Here is a 17,666-nt window from a genome sequence, read left to right as displayed (position 1 = left end):
TGTATACGTTCCATTTAATCATATATCAGAAAAGTGCAACATTAGGTAAAAAACCTCGACATCAAGTAATGTCATAAATACGGGCTAACAGGTATTCATTCTCGCAGTCCAAAACCCTCTGACTGCAAGTGCAGGATGAAAGGGAAGGATTACTTGACGAAACAGCATGCCATGAGCACGAGACCGCCAATGAACGCGCCCGGAAGTTCCGTGCCTGTAGGACTATTGAGACGGGAGACCAATTCTAACATCCAGACAACCCACGCTACAAACTTACGAAACAGCATGCCATGAGCATGAAACCGCCAATGAACGTGTACGAAAGTTCCATGCCAGTAGGACTATTGAGACGGGAGATCAACTCTAACATCCAGGCAACCCACACTGCAATACTTACGAAACAGCATGCCGTGAGCATGAGACCGCCAATAACGTGCACGGAAGTTCCGTGCCAGTAGGACTATTGAGACCGGAGATCAACTCTAACATCCAGACAACCCACACTGCAATACTTACGAAACAGCATGCCGTGAGCATGAGACCGCCAATAACGTGCACGGAAGTTCCGTGCCAGTAGGACTATTGAGACCGGAGATCAACTCTAACATCCAGACAACCCACACTGCAATACTTACGAAACAGCATGCCGTGAGCATGAGACCGCCAATAACGTGCACGGAAGTTCCGTGCCAGTAGGACTATTGAGACCGGAGATCAACTCTAACATCCAGATAACCCACGCTACAATACTTACGAAACAGCATGCCATGAGCATGAGACTGCCAATGAACGTGCACGGAAGTTCCGTGCCAGTAGGACTATTGAGACCGGAGATCAACTCTAACATCCAGATAACCCACGCTACAATACTTACGAAACAGGAAATTGTGCAACGGACGAGGCGAGTGTGAGGCCCAGCAGTGTAGAAGCTATAATCTGTGGGGCGAGCGCGAACATTCTCACACTGGCTCCATCATGAATAAGGAATGAATATTCGATGACTTCGATTAATTAGATGTGATAATGAGACTCAAAAATGGGCAAATATCCATTTAAAGTTCTGAGACTTAAAACGAAGGGCAGTGTCACAAATCCTATACAGAAAACATTAAAAAAACACACAAAGGCGCTTCTAACGGACCAAACTATCATTGGACTCGAGGCTAAATATCATGAAATCTTTAAATCACCAGGGCTCCAAGTCCCAAAAGTCCCACAATGTAACAGTTTAGAGGCTAAACAAATCTATAATTCTGAAAACGTCGAATCTAATTTATTTGTCCTAACAGATCCCAGGATCGTCCATGGATTAGGAAACCTAATGACCAAGAGATTGTAACGTTTGTGTTTTATGGACCTCATTTTCGGAAGTTGGATTGATCACCCAACTAGACATTTCCACTGCGGAAGCTAGCCCGCAAAGTTGGCCGATGCATTCCCTAAAACTGAGCGTGCAGTATTTGCCTATCAAACTTGAATAAATATTATTTTGGATTTGGCTGGCCAGCACGGACTTAGACTGTGATAGTCAAAGTTAAATACAACGATTCTATTTCATATTGGTGCGGTTATGAGACTTCTGGACATTCCAGGGGACATTTCTGGACTCTGCCAGTGATGCAATTCGTCGCTTCATTTGTCAATTATGTTAGTTATTAAATGTCTCACTGTTCATTTAAATGTTTAATGTTTGTTTCCATGAGTACTCTTTTCAGCGGTGGCCACCTGCTTTGCTGTTTATTATCATAATTGAATATTTATTATAGCTATTAAGTATTGAGTATTGATTATTGTGATAGATTTTGATTATTGTCAGCCATTGTGATTTCTGATATATTCTGGGGATTTATCATACTCTATTGAAATTAATTGTTGTGAATACTTGTGAATTTGACCTAAGGTCACTGATGAAGAATATTTACTTCCTCTCATTGAGTTTATTAGAAAGGTGAACTGATACTTATCAGGTTGATGAGCTGAATAAATATGTTTCCTGTTTTCTTTTTTAATTTTGAAATGGGTTCTTAATTTGATCATGTTTAAATAAATCCAAGATTTTCTGATATTTATATATACAGTATTTAATTTTCCTTCATAATTTAGTGATAGTTTGTGGAATTTAAAAATATAACAAGCACAATTAGATGGAATAAATTGATATATGCCAATTAAATTTAAATAATTTTGCTGGGTAACTTAGAGTCCTCTCAGGACTTGATTACAATTAGTTATCAGCACTTCACACTTAAGGATGGAGTTGTGCCGAGATACACAAACATAGTGGTTTAGTAAAATTTGAGTTTAACAAGGTGAAATAACTTTAGATGTTATTAGTGTATTTCCAGGAAACTAATAGTGTATTATTGGGGTTCATATCATAGCTTGTGAACCGAGCATGAATAAATGTTAGGGCTTTGGGTCTGCCTTACTGTGTGCTTTTGGAAGGGTTTCTTCCCCGTCGTTACCCTCAGCAACCTTACCAACGGGGTGGCGCCCATTAAACAAATAATTTTCAACAACAACTCGAAGAACACAGTTAGGTTAGAGTCTTAGCACCTGGGACTTGGAGTTCTGCGCACAAGTATTATCAGAACCTACCCTTCTCCCTGAGTCTGAGTCGGAGCAATGTTGCCTCATGCTTTTGTGGCATGGCAAGATCCTAGAGACAAGAACCGGGTGGACCGAAGAGAAAAAGCAACAAGGCTAAAATATAGGAGTTAGTTTTATACTCTCCAAGAGGAGAGTTTTATGGTCAAGGTTTGAGAGGTTAGGTAATTTAAAAGTGTAGATGACTTAAGAAATTAAAGCAAACAGAGAAAAAGAGATTTATTGAGCATTATACCTATTAAATTAATAAGTCACGCAATGTTAAAAATAAAGACCTGTAATTAAAAACTAAATTACCCAGTATATCTCTCACACACATACACTCACACGCTTCCTATTTCATACACAAGCACACGTCGTGCTTTAGAACCGGCAAACTATATTACCTTTCTACTCCAAAACATATAATAGTAATCAGTGTATTGTTTATTAACTTTGTATTGCTATTAGTTAGTTTTTGGCTTCTAAAATAGTAAAAACCATCATAATGTTATTTAAGTTAATTAATTATTCCTTAGTTATAAGTTATTATAGGTTATTTGATTAAGCTATTCTGTTACGATATTATTTACCTTAGCTATCTCCATATTGTGGTTAGTTCTGACATTGTGTGTGTGTGTGTGTGTGTGTGTGTGTGTGTGTGTGTGTGTGTGTTTGTGTTAAAAATGGCAAAACCAAAATTGTATATAAGCTTACTGCTTGTTTTTGACTTGACTAATTATTATGATCATATATTATTGTTCCTTGATACATTTTATTGTTTTACTATATTAGTGTTTCTTGTTACTCCCATTGTTATTAGCTCTGGCAAATTAATGTTTTATATGTTAAGTTTTATTGTCTTTATTAATTAATATATTGCTATTAAGCTATATGAGTATAACTTGATTATGCCGTTAGAAATAAAGAAATACATGTTTGTCTCGGAGCCTCAAGAGGCCTGCAAACTCGAATGCCTGGTGAATACAGATCGAAATAATATAAACTTAAGGGTCCAGATACTGAGGACGTAGCTTCAAAATATGAAGCTTGAAATGATTAGGTGAGTGAGGTTGTTGAAATGAGGTAACCTTTGCAACTGGGTAAGGGAAGAGTAATGGATCTGGGGATAAGGGAATAAGAAGCATAATGATTCATGTATTAAGTATCTTAAGGCCAAAAAACCCGAAGTTTTTGGAAGCTCTGAGAGCCTAGTACGTATACAGGGATCCAATAATCCACAGAACCAATAGGACCAGAATGTCTGTATTGCTGTCGGCCTTAAAGATTCCAAATGTAAGAGTTATCAAATAGCAATATAACATCATGCTAACGAGTCATTTACATAGACTTGGCTTAAGTTTGTGTACCAATTCCGTGCCGTCCTACACATGGAATTGGACTTGGATTGTTGTCTTAAGTAAGTTGGTAAGTTATGCCTTCCTTGCTAAAGCAATTAAGTTTTTTTCAATAAGGTTTTAGGTTTTCCAAAACAGATAAATGACCAGAACACTAGAGGTCACACAATTCGCCCACCTCCTCACATGTAATAAATAAATTGGAATTGTTTATGGGTACTTTTCCAGTATCTTCAAGTATATACTTTCATTGCTTCATGCCATTATATTTATCTTATTGCAGTCTCGCCCCATTACACCACCTCCTCTTCATACGAGTATACTCGTATGTAGTCTTTTCTCATCTATATGTCTTACAATAAGAAAAGAAAATAAGTACAGTATAATCAATTAACCAGTATCAAAGAAAATCAGGTCGATTCCATAGTGTTCAATTCACAATAAATTGGAATGTTTGCAGCAACTAAAATAGTTGTCTTGTGCAGTGGGCACCCAAGCTATTGAGGAAGCTGTTCATAGGAAGGGGTTCCAACAAAATGTGCTGTAGTCATAAGGGGAGCTCTCCTTCTTGTTAAGACTCGAATGACGTCACACTCAACCAGACTTTCCTGGTAGCGCACGTGAAGTTAAACTACAATTTAAACACGTGATTTAAAAAATTACATGTAAATTGGACCGGTTCTGTAAACTATACACACTACCTACTACACCAATTATCTTGTTTTATGGCAGCTTGTGTTGCAGAATAGCTAACCGGACAGACGTAGTTCTGTCCAAGCTCCAGTATATTAATTAAAAATTATCGAAAAAATGGTACAAGTAAGTAAAAAACGTATTTTTTAATGATTTTTTTATTTATTAATCAAATCAAAGAATTCTTTATTGTTAATTTCTTCAAGAAATAACATGGCGTCAAAATAACATTAACGATATGACAAATTTTGTCATGAATATTAAATAAGACGGGGGTACGTTCAGAAGAACGTTACTGAAAAATTTTACATTTAATTCTATTAGCAGTATACAGAAGTAATGCTCGAAATGTGTGATGATCCTGGAATGTAAATGTGTGGTGATCCATGTAGTTCCCCAAGTTTTTTTCTTAAATTTAAGTCATAATTTAATTAAGTCAAAATTTCAACTAAACAGTAATAACAAAGAGCCTTTTTCAAATGGTATGTTTCAATATCATGGTTTTTTTGTATTTCATTGCTTTATGACACACGTGTGTGTGTGTGTGTGTGTGTGTGTGTGTGTGTGTGTGTGTGTGTGTGTGTGTGTGTGTGTGTGTGTGTGCGCGTGTGTGTGCGTGCGTGTGTGCGCGCGCGCGCGCGCGCGCGTTCTGCATCAGCGGATGGTCTTTCGACGGAAACAGGGAACATACAACTTACCATGAGAGAAAAGTATTAGCAGCTAACATTTAATGACTACCATTGTGATTTGTTTATAGCTGCACACTATCTGCACAAGGAAACTGTAAGCGTAAAAACTGTATGTAAAAAGTCACATAAAATATCGATTGCAATCATTGAGATTAGTTCTCTTTAAATATTTTCTTCTAATATTTTCCTCTAAGAAGAGTTGCTTTGATGATGTTGTTAACCAATACCTTCACCACAAACCTGGTACCATAAAAATGACATGGTAGGTTAATATTTCTCATCATATAATAACCGAACTCACTTTTAATTGAAGATTCGAGATTACAACGTGAGTTAATTACAGAGAGTTTCAAAATTCATTCCGTAGGACAGTTGACGAAATCACTTTGGCTAGTAATTAGATACTGCAATTTCACGTTAAGACTTGAAATTTAATTCGTCAACATATTTTAATTGCCAACATTCCCTCAACGAGTTATGATTTTCATAATTTTGAACAATGTTTAGCAATACCTGCATGATGAATTCGGTCTTTCAAGTGAAAAACTGGTAATAATCTACGGACAAAGTCGAAATGTCAGGTGGGACTGTCCAGCAATATTTTTTTCAAAATACTTCTTCAAATCAGTCATTTACAACCACCGGCTTTGGCATAGATGACTTAAAACGTTCATCAGCAGACATTAACAGTAAAAACAATTTAATTTTGTAATTTAATGTAATTTTCATGGCCACCCTTTTCTCAGATATTTTTGTGATAACTTGAAAGGCAATATACAAAACAAAAATAAATTCTTGTAACCACCATTTCAGTGGTTACGCAACAGTCTCATAGAAACATGAACGTTAAAGATTTTTCGTAATCAAAAAATATATAAAAAACCCTTTCCATCATGGACTAAAACCATCAAAATTTAATTTGTTTAAATATTTGTTTAACGTTTTAGAACAAAAACTTAAAAATCGGTCCAGCGAATCTCAAGTTTTACACTCACCAATAAACAACCTCTCATTTTTACTTTATTGATTACTGGAAACTGACACAAATCTTCATCTTCCTATTCTGAACAAACTTACAATATTCTGTTACAAACAATAGTCATCAAAATTCTCTGTATAAACCAATAACTGTATCTTTGTTTTGAACAAATTAGTTACTAATCAATTGTTCATTTGTCTGAAAACATTTATAAAATACATAATCGATATCGTTATTCCATTTTTAATTCTTTAGAAAATAGGGTGTCCCCCAGATAACTTTAAGCAACCATTCTAAATGCGGTATTTTAAAGAAATATTACATTTGCGTTGAAGGTATTTAGTGAATATTCATGTGTAAAAGTTAACTAACGCCTGTGCAATAACTAATGTATAATTTTTATTCGTGGGCGTTGTGAAGGGTGATGTTATATAACGTAAGTATACAGAAAATGTGTATAAATATGCTAATCTTCAATGAAGTTAGGAATTAACTAATATTTGTAACACAGGTTGTCATTTGTGTGATAGTAAACACAATGATTATATACGATATCAGTGATTGATGAATAAACATTAACCACTGTAATCTTCCACTCGACTGTTGTCTACCTCAGAGAAGAGAGAAACCGGTTTTCTACTGGCTCGCCTCGTTAGCAATAAAATCAAAGTTTAATTTCTGTTCTGTTCCAGGAATTGTTTATTTTGACTCGAGAGCTGTGACGGTGACCTGACACATGTTGATACTAACCGTAGTGTTCTACGTGGCGAGCCAAGGTTGCAGGTCGGCCCTGGCCTTGTCTGTAGCTTCGCCTCGCGACGAGGCGATTCTCTTTAACAGGATGATCAAGATGATAAAGATAGGCTCATTAACGGAACACGGACCATTAGGTGTGATCGGGACGTGACAACTACTAATGAGGTGATGAGCCTAAAATCCGTCAACATCATTAAACCATCGTGTCGTTAAATCTACCCAGGGAGGAACTGCTTACACAATCCGCGTCTAGTTAGTTTCAACAATGAAAATCAAAGGGTTTTTTTTCTCTGGATGCATTGTTACCATCAAACCGCTAAGTAGCCTCCTATCTAAAAGGTTGTAGCGATTGGGCATTATTAATGCTGACTACTAGCTTATCGTAAAATTGCCTCTCTACTCCATTGTCATCCACTCAACAACATAGCGTCGGGGATAGATGGTGTCTGCCAGCAAATTCGTAATAAATATATTATATGCGTCGAGTTCCACTCGTGTACTGACTAAAAAAACGAGTCAAATTATATGTTTAAAAAATGGAACACGAAATTTTGAGAATTAAATCTGTCCTTTTTAGGTTTTAAAATCTCTAACACATTAGGTTAAGCAAACCCAAATCAATATATGGTTATGAACTCACAAAAGTCAAAACTTTACAACAGAACAAGTTGTGCGTAAAAAATACAAGCATATTACTGAGATGTACAGTAGTTGAGTATAAGCACAAACCATCTGCTTAGGGTTATGTTTTAGGTTTGTCGTTAAAGACCATTCATTCCAATCCTCGAGACGTAGTTTTGTAGTGTTGAGACATAAACAAAGGCAATTGTTCAAAATCTTGTTACCCTATAAAAACATCCAAAGAATAAGTCAATTAGTTTTAATCAACTTTTAAGATGACATAATGTTTAAGAAGACATAAAACAGTAGAAAAAACTGATTTTAAAGTAATCCATTTGAACTATTTCCATTAACTATTTAGTTTTGCCTCACATTTTTCACATCCCAATATCTCTTGCACAGTATTTTTTGTGATTTATCTAATTTCTTCCTCATTATGTTATGTAAGACAATGATGTTTGGGTCACGCAAATTCTTATTCTGGGTACGTATTTTTACTAGCCACACTTTTTATAATTTATTCTATGCTAATGGGATTCACAACTATTTACGTTATCCTCTATAGACTTATAACTAACTAAATTGGATATATATGTTAGCCTGTTCACTCATTAGGCTATCTAAGTAATCAAAGATTTCAAAAACGTATTTATATTAATAAATCTATAGGGAATACAAGACAAATGTAGACTGGAAATAGCATTTCTCTCATTTACTGTCAAAGACCTTTCGTAATTTTTCTACATCACCTGACTTACTCTATCATAGATTGAATCCAATACATTCATTAATAAACTGTTTACTTTTATTGAAGTAAAAAACAATTTTGTAACGAATTTAAGAACTAAAATAACTGTAATACTTTATTTAATATTAAAAGTGTTAAAGGGGTTTTATTTTTATTAATTGTACTTTTGGTGGATACATTACTAGCGTTGTGGTATCAAATGTAGAGACATCAGCTTTTCAAATGTGCGAATTTACGATTTAATAATAAATTGACTAGTAAAGGTAGTTGTCAAATGATTATACAGTTTATGTCCTACTGTTTAGAGATGGGTCGCTCCCCCTGCGTATATATATCGACCCATCACCCCCATGTATACTAATGCCGTCACTACGTCTTAACAATAACTAAGCAATTTGCTATTAGTTTACTTTTTATCTTTTTTCATGTAAGGAATTTGAAATTATCCCCTCTTCTAAAACGTTAGCGCTAGAAGCTGTTGTAGTTGGTCTAGTAACTATAACACCTGGAATATCTGACAATGACAAATAAGTGAGAAACTTCAAAACTCTACTACCGAAACGAATTACCAAGGGACTAGTCATACAGGTGCACAGTTCGTCAGAACTCTAATCAGAGTTTGCCTTTTCAAGCGTAGAAATGTACCAATTGCTACTACAGCTCTCTGTGTCCACTTTCGGACAGTTTCATCACATTTCTGGGAGGCTCGTTAACACGATAATAAGGCTTCCCAAATTATACTTCATTTCAATTGTACTGGCGTGTTGTGCTTCAAATTATGGCATAGATTTACAAGCCAGTGGTGGTGATGATGCAAATTAAGTTGAAGAAATAACTGTCCTATATGTAATGCAAAGTAGACCAAAAATAAGCGTTATTTCTGAGATTTCATTTAACAAGCTAACTTTTAATATAACAGTGTTTTTCCTTTATTTAAACTAAATATTTCCTCTGAGTTTTATGTTTGTTTTAAACTCATAAGTTTACGGGTATCGCATGTGAGCCATGGTTTGTAGCAGATCCATTGAGCCGATGACCAATTAGAATTATATGACATACAACTTGGTTTAAAAAAATGTATTAATGAATTTCCTCTAAGAAATACATCGATCGTTAATCGCAGTGACGAAAGGATTAAACTATAATTGTTTTCTGAGATAATGTTTTTTCTTAAACCTATCACCAGACACGTGAAAAAATCAGTATCAGATAATCATATACATACCGACTATTTGGTGGACAATGGCGTCTTTACGGCAATATAAAAACATGATGTAAGATATAACAACAATATAAATAGCCTAATAGTGTCACCATTACAATCCTTCCATCGTCAATTTTACACAAAGAATAGTCTGCATGATGACTGGGCTATGGTACTTACGTGGTGAGTTATGGTAATTACCTCTCGACTCTTAAAAGTTTTCGAAGACCACGGTTATAATGAGAACATTAGCTTTTCTTTAGACTTGTAGCAAGTCTAAAGATCATTAGGGCTACAGATCTTCCAAGAGACTAAGCTACTGTTTGGACGGATTGTATTGTGAAAACCATGTCTAGAATTTCAGGAAGAGGGGTGAGGGACTTCCAATTAGGGGGGTGGTGGAATATTCCCAAACAAATGCGAAGGGGACGTAGAACCTCTACGGAAATGGTAAAAAATTACTAATGGAATAGTGAATGGGTGTCTTTTAGAAATATTTACGACTTACAAAAATAAATCAGTATTTTGTAATTATAGTTCAAAACTGTACACGCCATTTATACAATAGTCAAGTGTCAAGAATTTCTGCTTTTTATTATTCAATGGAAAATGCCAACGTGTAGCAAATCCTAATATAGCAAAAACTTATTTATGAAGACTGGACTTTCCGACCCTTTCAGCATATGTTCACCTACATACAACGAACTTTCACCAAATACAATTGCTTCCGTTTGAGGGCAGCCGTTCGTGTTATATATTTAATACCCGTAAATCCTTCGGCATTCGTTCTCGATTCTAATACCGATGCTATTTTAAGAATCGATATTTAAAGAAAAATTGGCAACGATTATTGAACTATCCTCAATTTCAGATGATTTCCGAGCTCTCAACTCAATATTATTATAGAATAGAATAAAAAATTATAGTTACAAAGTAGGTGCAATACGGTTTGGCTTCAGATTAAATTTTTTTTAGACACGTTGGTAAAAATTTTCAATTTATGTATCGATCACTTTACGGTTGAAGTGTCCATTATGGGTGCTTAAACCAATCACGTAGAGATACTGGGAAGGTTTCGGAATACTCTCTGAATACTGAGAAGCGGAATCACACACATACAGCGAGAATCGGAATTCGCTATTCATAGTCTTAGAATGTTTTAGTTCATAACGGAAAGCAAGCTAACAGTATGTACAATATTATCTATTTCATATAACCGCATTCCGGATAATTGCCTCCATATGTACAGAAAATATTAGTCAACAACAAATCATATCCGTGTTATTAACTAAATTTATTCTCTTTTTTATGCACAATGTTCATTTAAATTTACGAGCCTTCGAAAAGATATATTCTATGTTATAAATCCTTTGTTTTATTTTAATTATAAATAAGTTTGAAGTTACTCTCTACCCTAAAAAATGTTTAGTTCACACTCCTGAAACCTAACACCCTTTAATAGCAAATACTGTCAAACCCTTGCACTATACATAAAGAATATTTAATCACTAAATTTATATATAGCTAAAAAATATAAGCTAGAACATGCAGAGGGGCTGTGCCAGAGCATTGAACTCAACTGAAATCAAAATATATTTTGAATCGTATTTCTGAACTACCTTTCACCCACACAGTCATACTTTTAAAACTTAAACCTCTCAAATAGAATTTACAAAACCATTAATCAACATATAGCTCGAAAATCCGAAATAGTGTGATACTACAACTAATGCTCATCGATTGAACGGTTTCACAAAACTTAGTTGTTTATAAAAGCCTTTCAACTGTTTCGGTGGCCAAAAAGTCATATTTGGCACCTTTTTTGCTAGGTGCAATTAAACCAGAGATTGGGTAATATCTTTGGAGAAAGCAAACCAGTTTCTTATCACAGATTAAATTATTATTAATTTAACAACGCGTTCATCGACAACTAGTAGTTACCCACGACTTCACACGTAATTCCTTTTTGAAAAACACGAATACCACAAACACATTCCTTTTCAATTACATCCCAAACAATCCTGACATAAGTATTACTAACCGAAAGATATTCCAATCTTTTGATCCACTTTAGGTTTAAAGCTGAAATCCGGAAGTCGGAGAGTGAAACTGTTTTTTATATAAGTACCTCGAATTTCATTCCAATATTTCATGAGATCTTATTGATTTCAAGACAATTCAACTATTTTAGACCAGTGTCAATACTAAATATAAATAGAGACAAAAGCCGAAGTTAACACAATTAATTATGATGTGATAAATGATGACATTTTTCTATAGTTGATTAAACTCCCATAAAAACAAACCCAGACAAAGAAAAGCTTCTGCACGTAACATTACATTTGTAAAGTGTAACTGACTTCTTATGGTTAATATAAGATAATGTATATTCTTTTGTACAATATATATTACAAATAAAGTAATTTGTCATTTGACGGATGAATAACAACAAACATTTATTATCATCTGTTTAAATGTATATACAAATTTATAATTATTGACTTTGACAGGTGATTAAAAACACATTTCTATCCTGCCGATTAAGCCACCCATAAATATAATGGATAATGGAGTGTTAAGAGAGTTCTCAACACCAGTGAGGCGTAGCCCGAAGGAATTTTCGAAAGATGAAAATGTCTATGGGTTAACCAGGGACTCTTAGAATGTTCATGTAAAGCTTCAGTACAATCGGTCCAGTAGTTTCTACGTGAATGAGTAACACAAATGCTAATATTCGATTTTTATTAATTAGTATAGGAGACAAATTTGTTTCAGATCGTTTCTTAAGTAATTAAACACAATAAACAAATCTATATATTCTTGGTTGCTTTAAGAATAAACCAAACTTAATAAACATATTTTGCCAATTAAATCAAATAACATATGTGAAACCTAATGTTTGAAAAAAATGGTCAAAGCACTTTCTAAATACAGGAACATTTTTATTAATAATGTGATTATTCTATGAGCAGTGGCAGTTACTTGAAGCAAAAATTAAGGGAGCTTATGATCGGGTCTAAAGAAAATCGGTTGGTTGGAGATAAGACTATGAAATTTTTACAGTATGTACCTAAAATATTACTGGTGAAGTGATATATTTTTATTATTAAAAATTCAATTTCATCACGATAAAATTTATTTACAAATGCAATTTTCTTAAATTATATCTGATTGATTTTACACTTTTATCTTAAGCTGTTTTTATTTGGGGCTGAATACAAAATTGCCTACATTTTCTTATTTGAGTGCCTGAAATTCCTCAGAGAGTATTTCAGGCCATTTTACTTGTTCTGTCTTTAGGAATGTTATCTTAAAAGGCTATGAATTTGAAATAAAATTTTTTTCTAACAAACAATTGATTGCTTGACCGGTTGAAGTTTTCATTTTGACATGATGTAGTAACAAGACACGTTGATTATCAATGTGTTATGGAGGTGCAATGTTCGAGAATTTACATTATTAAGCTAGATTATGGCTCAGCTGCATAAAATCAATCAAAATCATACGCGATACTGGAATCTCGCTTTTTGTAACGAGGATGCAATGATCAATTCCTTGGCGCAAGTTAAAAGTTCATGATATCATCTTGCAACTCGTCCCTGTTCAAATCCATAGAAAAGTCTGTATACGTATGTTTTCAATGTCAAGCTTAATGCCACTTACAAAATTTGGAGAGCCCCTTCAGTAAGACATGCCGCAATGTCCACATCTAACTGACACACTGCTTACAGCCTGCACATTTCAGGCGCTACAGCGTGATCGGATTTGCTGTGGTGAAAATGTTTTGCATTTTATTTTGAACTTTCAATTGAAACTACAATTACTAAAACAGCACTAATTTAGAAATAAATTTAGTATTTGTTATATTTTATTAAAAATATAAAATTTATGAAAATGAGCAATTTTATAATTACGAATAAACTGACAGTTAAAAATTACAATTCACAAAATACCAGAGTATATAAATAAATTGTACAATTAACGCCAAATATTATTTCTAATATAGATTTTAAAGCACTTGTATATCACTTGGATGTTTAGTGTTATCTAGTTACATGTCTCGAACTTATTAAAATCTGTACAATGTACCATTGCGACTTAGTTCCTCTACGAATATTTTGTATTATTTATTTTAATAAAATGTTCTTACATTATGAAACTCACTGACGATTAATCTCTAATATTTCAGGTTGTTTGTTGTTAAACTTCATTAAAAATTAACACGTTGACTGCAGCCTACTGCTACCTCGGCTATCCTAAGGTCGGTACATGACTTGTGTCGAAGTAATGGTGTTAAAACGTATTTCGGAGTAGGAAATGTATCATAATTTAACACATTGACTGCGGTGGACGCTGTATTACAGGTTGTCCTAAAGTCGGTGCACGATTCATGTTGTAGTAAAGATGATTATACTACGTATTTCGGAGTAGGAAATGTATCATAATTTAACACATTGACTGCGGTGGACGCTGTATTACAGGTTGTCCTAAAGTCGGTGCACGATTCATGTTGTAGTAAAGATGATTATACTACGTATTTCGGAGTAGGAAATGTATCATCATTTAACAAATTGACTTTGGTGAATGCAGCTTACTACTATCCCGGCTGTCCTAAGTCGGTACATGGCTCATGTTGCAGTAAAGGTTTCTGTCAAGTAAAGGTTGCACTAAATGATCTGTCAATACTAATACTTTAGACTATTTAAAGTTTGAATTAGACTTCATAACGAAATTCCTTCCAGATATTGACGTCTACAAGTATATGTGATGTCTTAAGTTTTACATTTTATTTTACGTTTTACCTTAACAACTATTGTTATATTTATATGTAAATTTGTTGTAACAATTTACTAATTTGTAACAATTCCAAGTATTCGAAATACTATTATCCTTTAAAATTAATAGTGTTTTATGGTAAACCCTCTTTATATATTGAGCTCAACTGTGATTTTTCCATCGGCGAATAATCAGGTTTAGCGATTACAGTCAAGTGTAATCAAAAATTTACCAGAAAGTATCTGACGTTTGAATTTTTCTTCACAACTTCAAATAACTTCAAAAATAAGTCACTAAAAATGGAAATAATAAAATTACAAAGACATTCCAGGATTTTCGCGATTGTCGTGATGATGAAATAGACATTTTAGTTTTTATTTCAGCATGATATGTTGAGCTCTGTCAACTACATTAATATCCAGTAAACATGAAATAATTTAATTTAATGTAACTATTTTCCAATAACATGTTTAGATTATAGGTGGTGTCCAAAAAGTCCCGGGACGTTAAATATTTTTGAAAGGATTTAAGACAGACCTACAAATCTTGATACAGACTTGCTAGAGAAAAAATGAGATTTGACACATAACCATTGAGCCGCTACTTCGTCAGGGGTACAGCCCACAAGGAGTCAGAATACATTTTAAATATAAGTATAGTTGGTGTTCATATCAAATTAAAGGTATTAGTAAACTCAATGCCACAAACCTGACCTCAAACTGAAAACCAAGCCGGAAATGGCAGCCGTTTAAAGATTATCCCTAGGTTATGTCATTGTCATAGGTTATGTCAATAGGATTCAGTAATCATCAATTGCTTTAGTTTTGTTGTTGAATAAATTAATCAAACTACCAAAACCTTGGTTCCATTTACCCAATAATTGTTAATTCAAGCCAACAATGAACGGCTGTCATTTCTGGCTCGATTGTCTGCTCGTTTATAATTATAAATCAAGGCATAACTAACAAAACCAATACTGTCTATTTTTGTCACTCGAAACTGCGTTTATTATACAAGGTAGAAGCTCGTCACATTCACTGAGTTAACATGCACTATATTGCTTATTGTATTTGGCTAAATATACAGTATTACTACACACTTTGAAATTACATGATTTTACTCAGTTTTTTTCCAAATTTATTCATTGCACGATTTTTTGTTGCCGTTATGGTTACACGTAAGGCCAATTTAAAAATGTTCACTAACTCTCAGCCAAATTCCATGTTGCTCAGATGTTGTTTATATAGAATTGAAGCTTCCTGCAAACAAAATAGACCAATATAATGTTATTCTTGTATTTTCGAAATAAGTGTTTAAAGTATATAGCAAATCTGTAAAATTAAGTATTGATAAAGAGCTTATACATACATATTTAGAACGTTCTTGCTTCATCGTTTTTTATTTTGTTTTCACCTTTTTTCGTTTGTTACTGATCCATAGACAGAGAAGATACTTTGGTACTTGTTTAGTGTATCGTGCTTAATAATTATTTTTCATCAAACACAGTTAGATATTAATACTCTAAAAATTGAACAATATTTGAAAACTGACCTTTATATACCGTGGTGAAACATCGTAAAATGTAAAAATAGGAATTATAAAAATCCCTTTAATGCTGTAAGCTCTATGAAAGTTTAATGGAATATTGAACAGATATATGTATACTTGCCATGTTATAATCCATTGAACATGTTGGTATCCTTGTAATTAGATTAGATAAATCCTTTTCAAAAACTAATTCTTACTATATTTCACATATTCTATTTAGAAACATATGTAACAAATTTCAGTATTTAAATTTATTTAAATCTGGTAGTATTACAAAATTTAAATATAATGTCACAGAACTGTTGTTACAAATTGGAGTCCAAGGATCCAAGGCTTTCATTCACTCAGACTGGGGACCAACCTGACCTTGACCCCTCCCCATCCCCCGGCACTCGTCATATCACGGTCTTGTGTATGTGGTCTTACTTCTTACCGATGGTTTTGTCTAATACGACAGTATTATCTCTTATCTCCTTCATCACACAACTACATTTCTACATTTTATGCCTTAAAACACACCGACACGTAACAGTAACACTTTTTTCGACATCTAGATAACATAAACTTTTTAGTATGACTCTAGCCTATGCACAGGCTGCTTGCCCATGTAGGCTAATTTCCATTGTAGCATATATGTTAATCTGTAATATATAATGTACTTAAAATTAAGTTGTTTTATTTTAACACCACTTAGTAAGTATAGTAAAAGGGTAATTTACAATTTATCAACTGTAAATAAATCTAATATCTTGGTGTATATGTTTTTGGAAATAATAAATGTTTCTATTCTATTCTATTCTAATATGTATCATGAAATTAAAATATACTGAATTTCGTTTAAATGAGCAATTAACAGTACAATACATTTCATTAATATTCTAAAAGTGACCTATTGCGTCACTAGACTTTCTTGCGAAACGCAATAGAACTTTCTAGACGAGTATTGAACTATCCTTTTCTTCCAAATTTGTTGCATTTTGTACACGAAATATTTTAAAAGATTATTTGACAATTTATAGCATAGTAATTAATCTTCCATAAGGAAACGTAACACTATTTTATCATCCATTTTGGTGTTAAAATCTGCTGTTTGATCATAGGACTGTCAAAACAAATAACGTTGTTATTCAGGAAAATAGATGTTTACACAAGGAAAATATTGTTTACATAAGAAAAAGTAATATTTGCGAGAGAGAAAATCAGCTGACTTTCTCGATCTCCGATGTATTGAAAAATAGCCCATTACCATACAGAGTGATTAAAAATAAATTTCATTTATATGAACTACTTTAATGTAACTAAGTTGTAAACTAAATAATTACAGTAATTTATAATTCACATCCGAGCTTAATGTACATTTTACATGCCTGCATCATCACATATGTATCTTTTTTATTTGTATCTCGGTCATCCTTTGAAAATTTGAATGAACCAACAAAATTTAAAGCTCGATTGAGACACTTTTTTGGTGTCGAGGGTGTTTTACTCAGTGGAAGAGTTTATGATGAGCCGCTGGGATGAAATTTAAAGTAATTGGATCATCCTCTATTTCTGGTGGTAAAATTTAGAAGATTTTAAAACGTATGGCTGTAAGTATGAGTCTTAGGAATGAATGTGGACTGTGTATGAACGGGTATGAATGGGGGCAATTTAAAATAGATGTACATATTTCTAAATAATTTAATTTGACGATTGTATCCAATTTTTA

The sequence above is a fragment of the Homalodisca vitripennis genome, chromosome 1 (genome assembly GCF_021130785.1).
Source record: "Homalodisca vitripennis isolate AUS2020 chromosome 1, UT_GWSS_2.1, whole genome shotgun sequence".
NCBI lineage: Eukaryota > Metazoa > Arthropoda > Insecta > Hemiptera > Cicadellidae > Homalodisca > Homalodisca vitripennis.
This window is presented reverse-complemented; position numbering follows the sequence as displayed.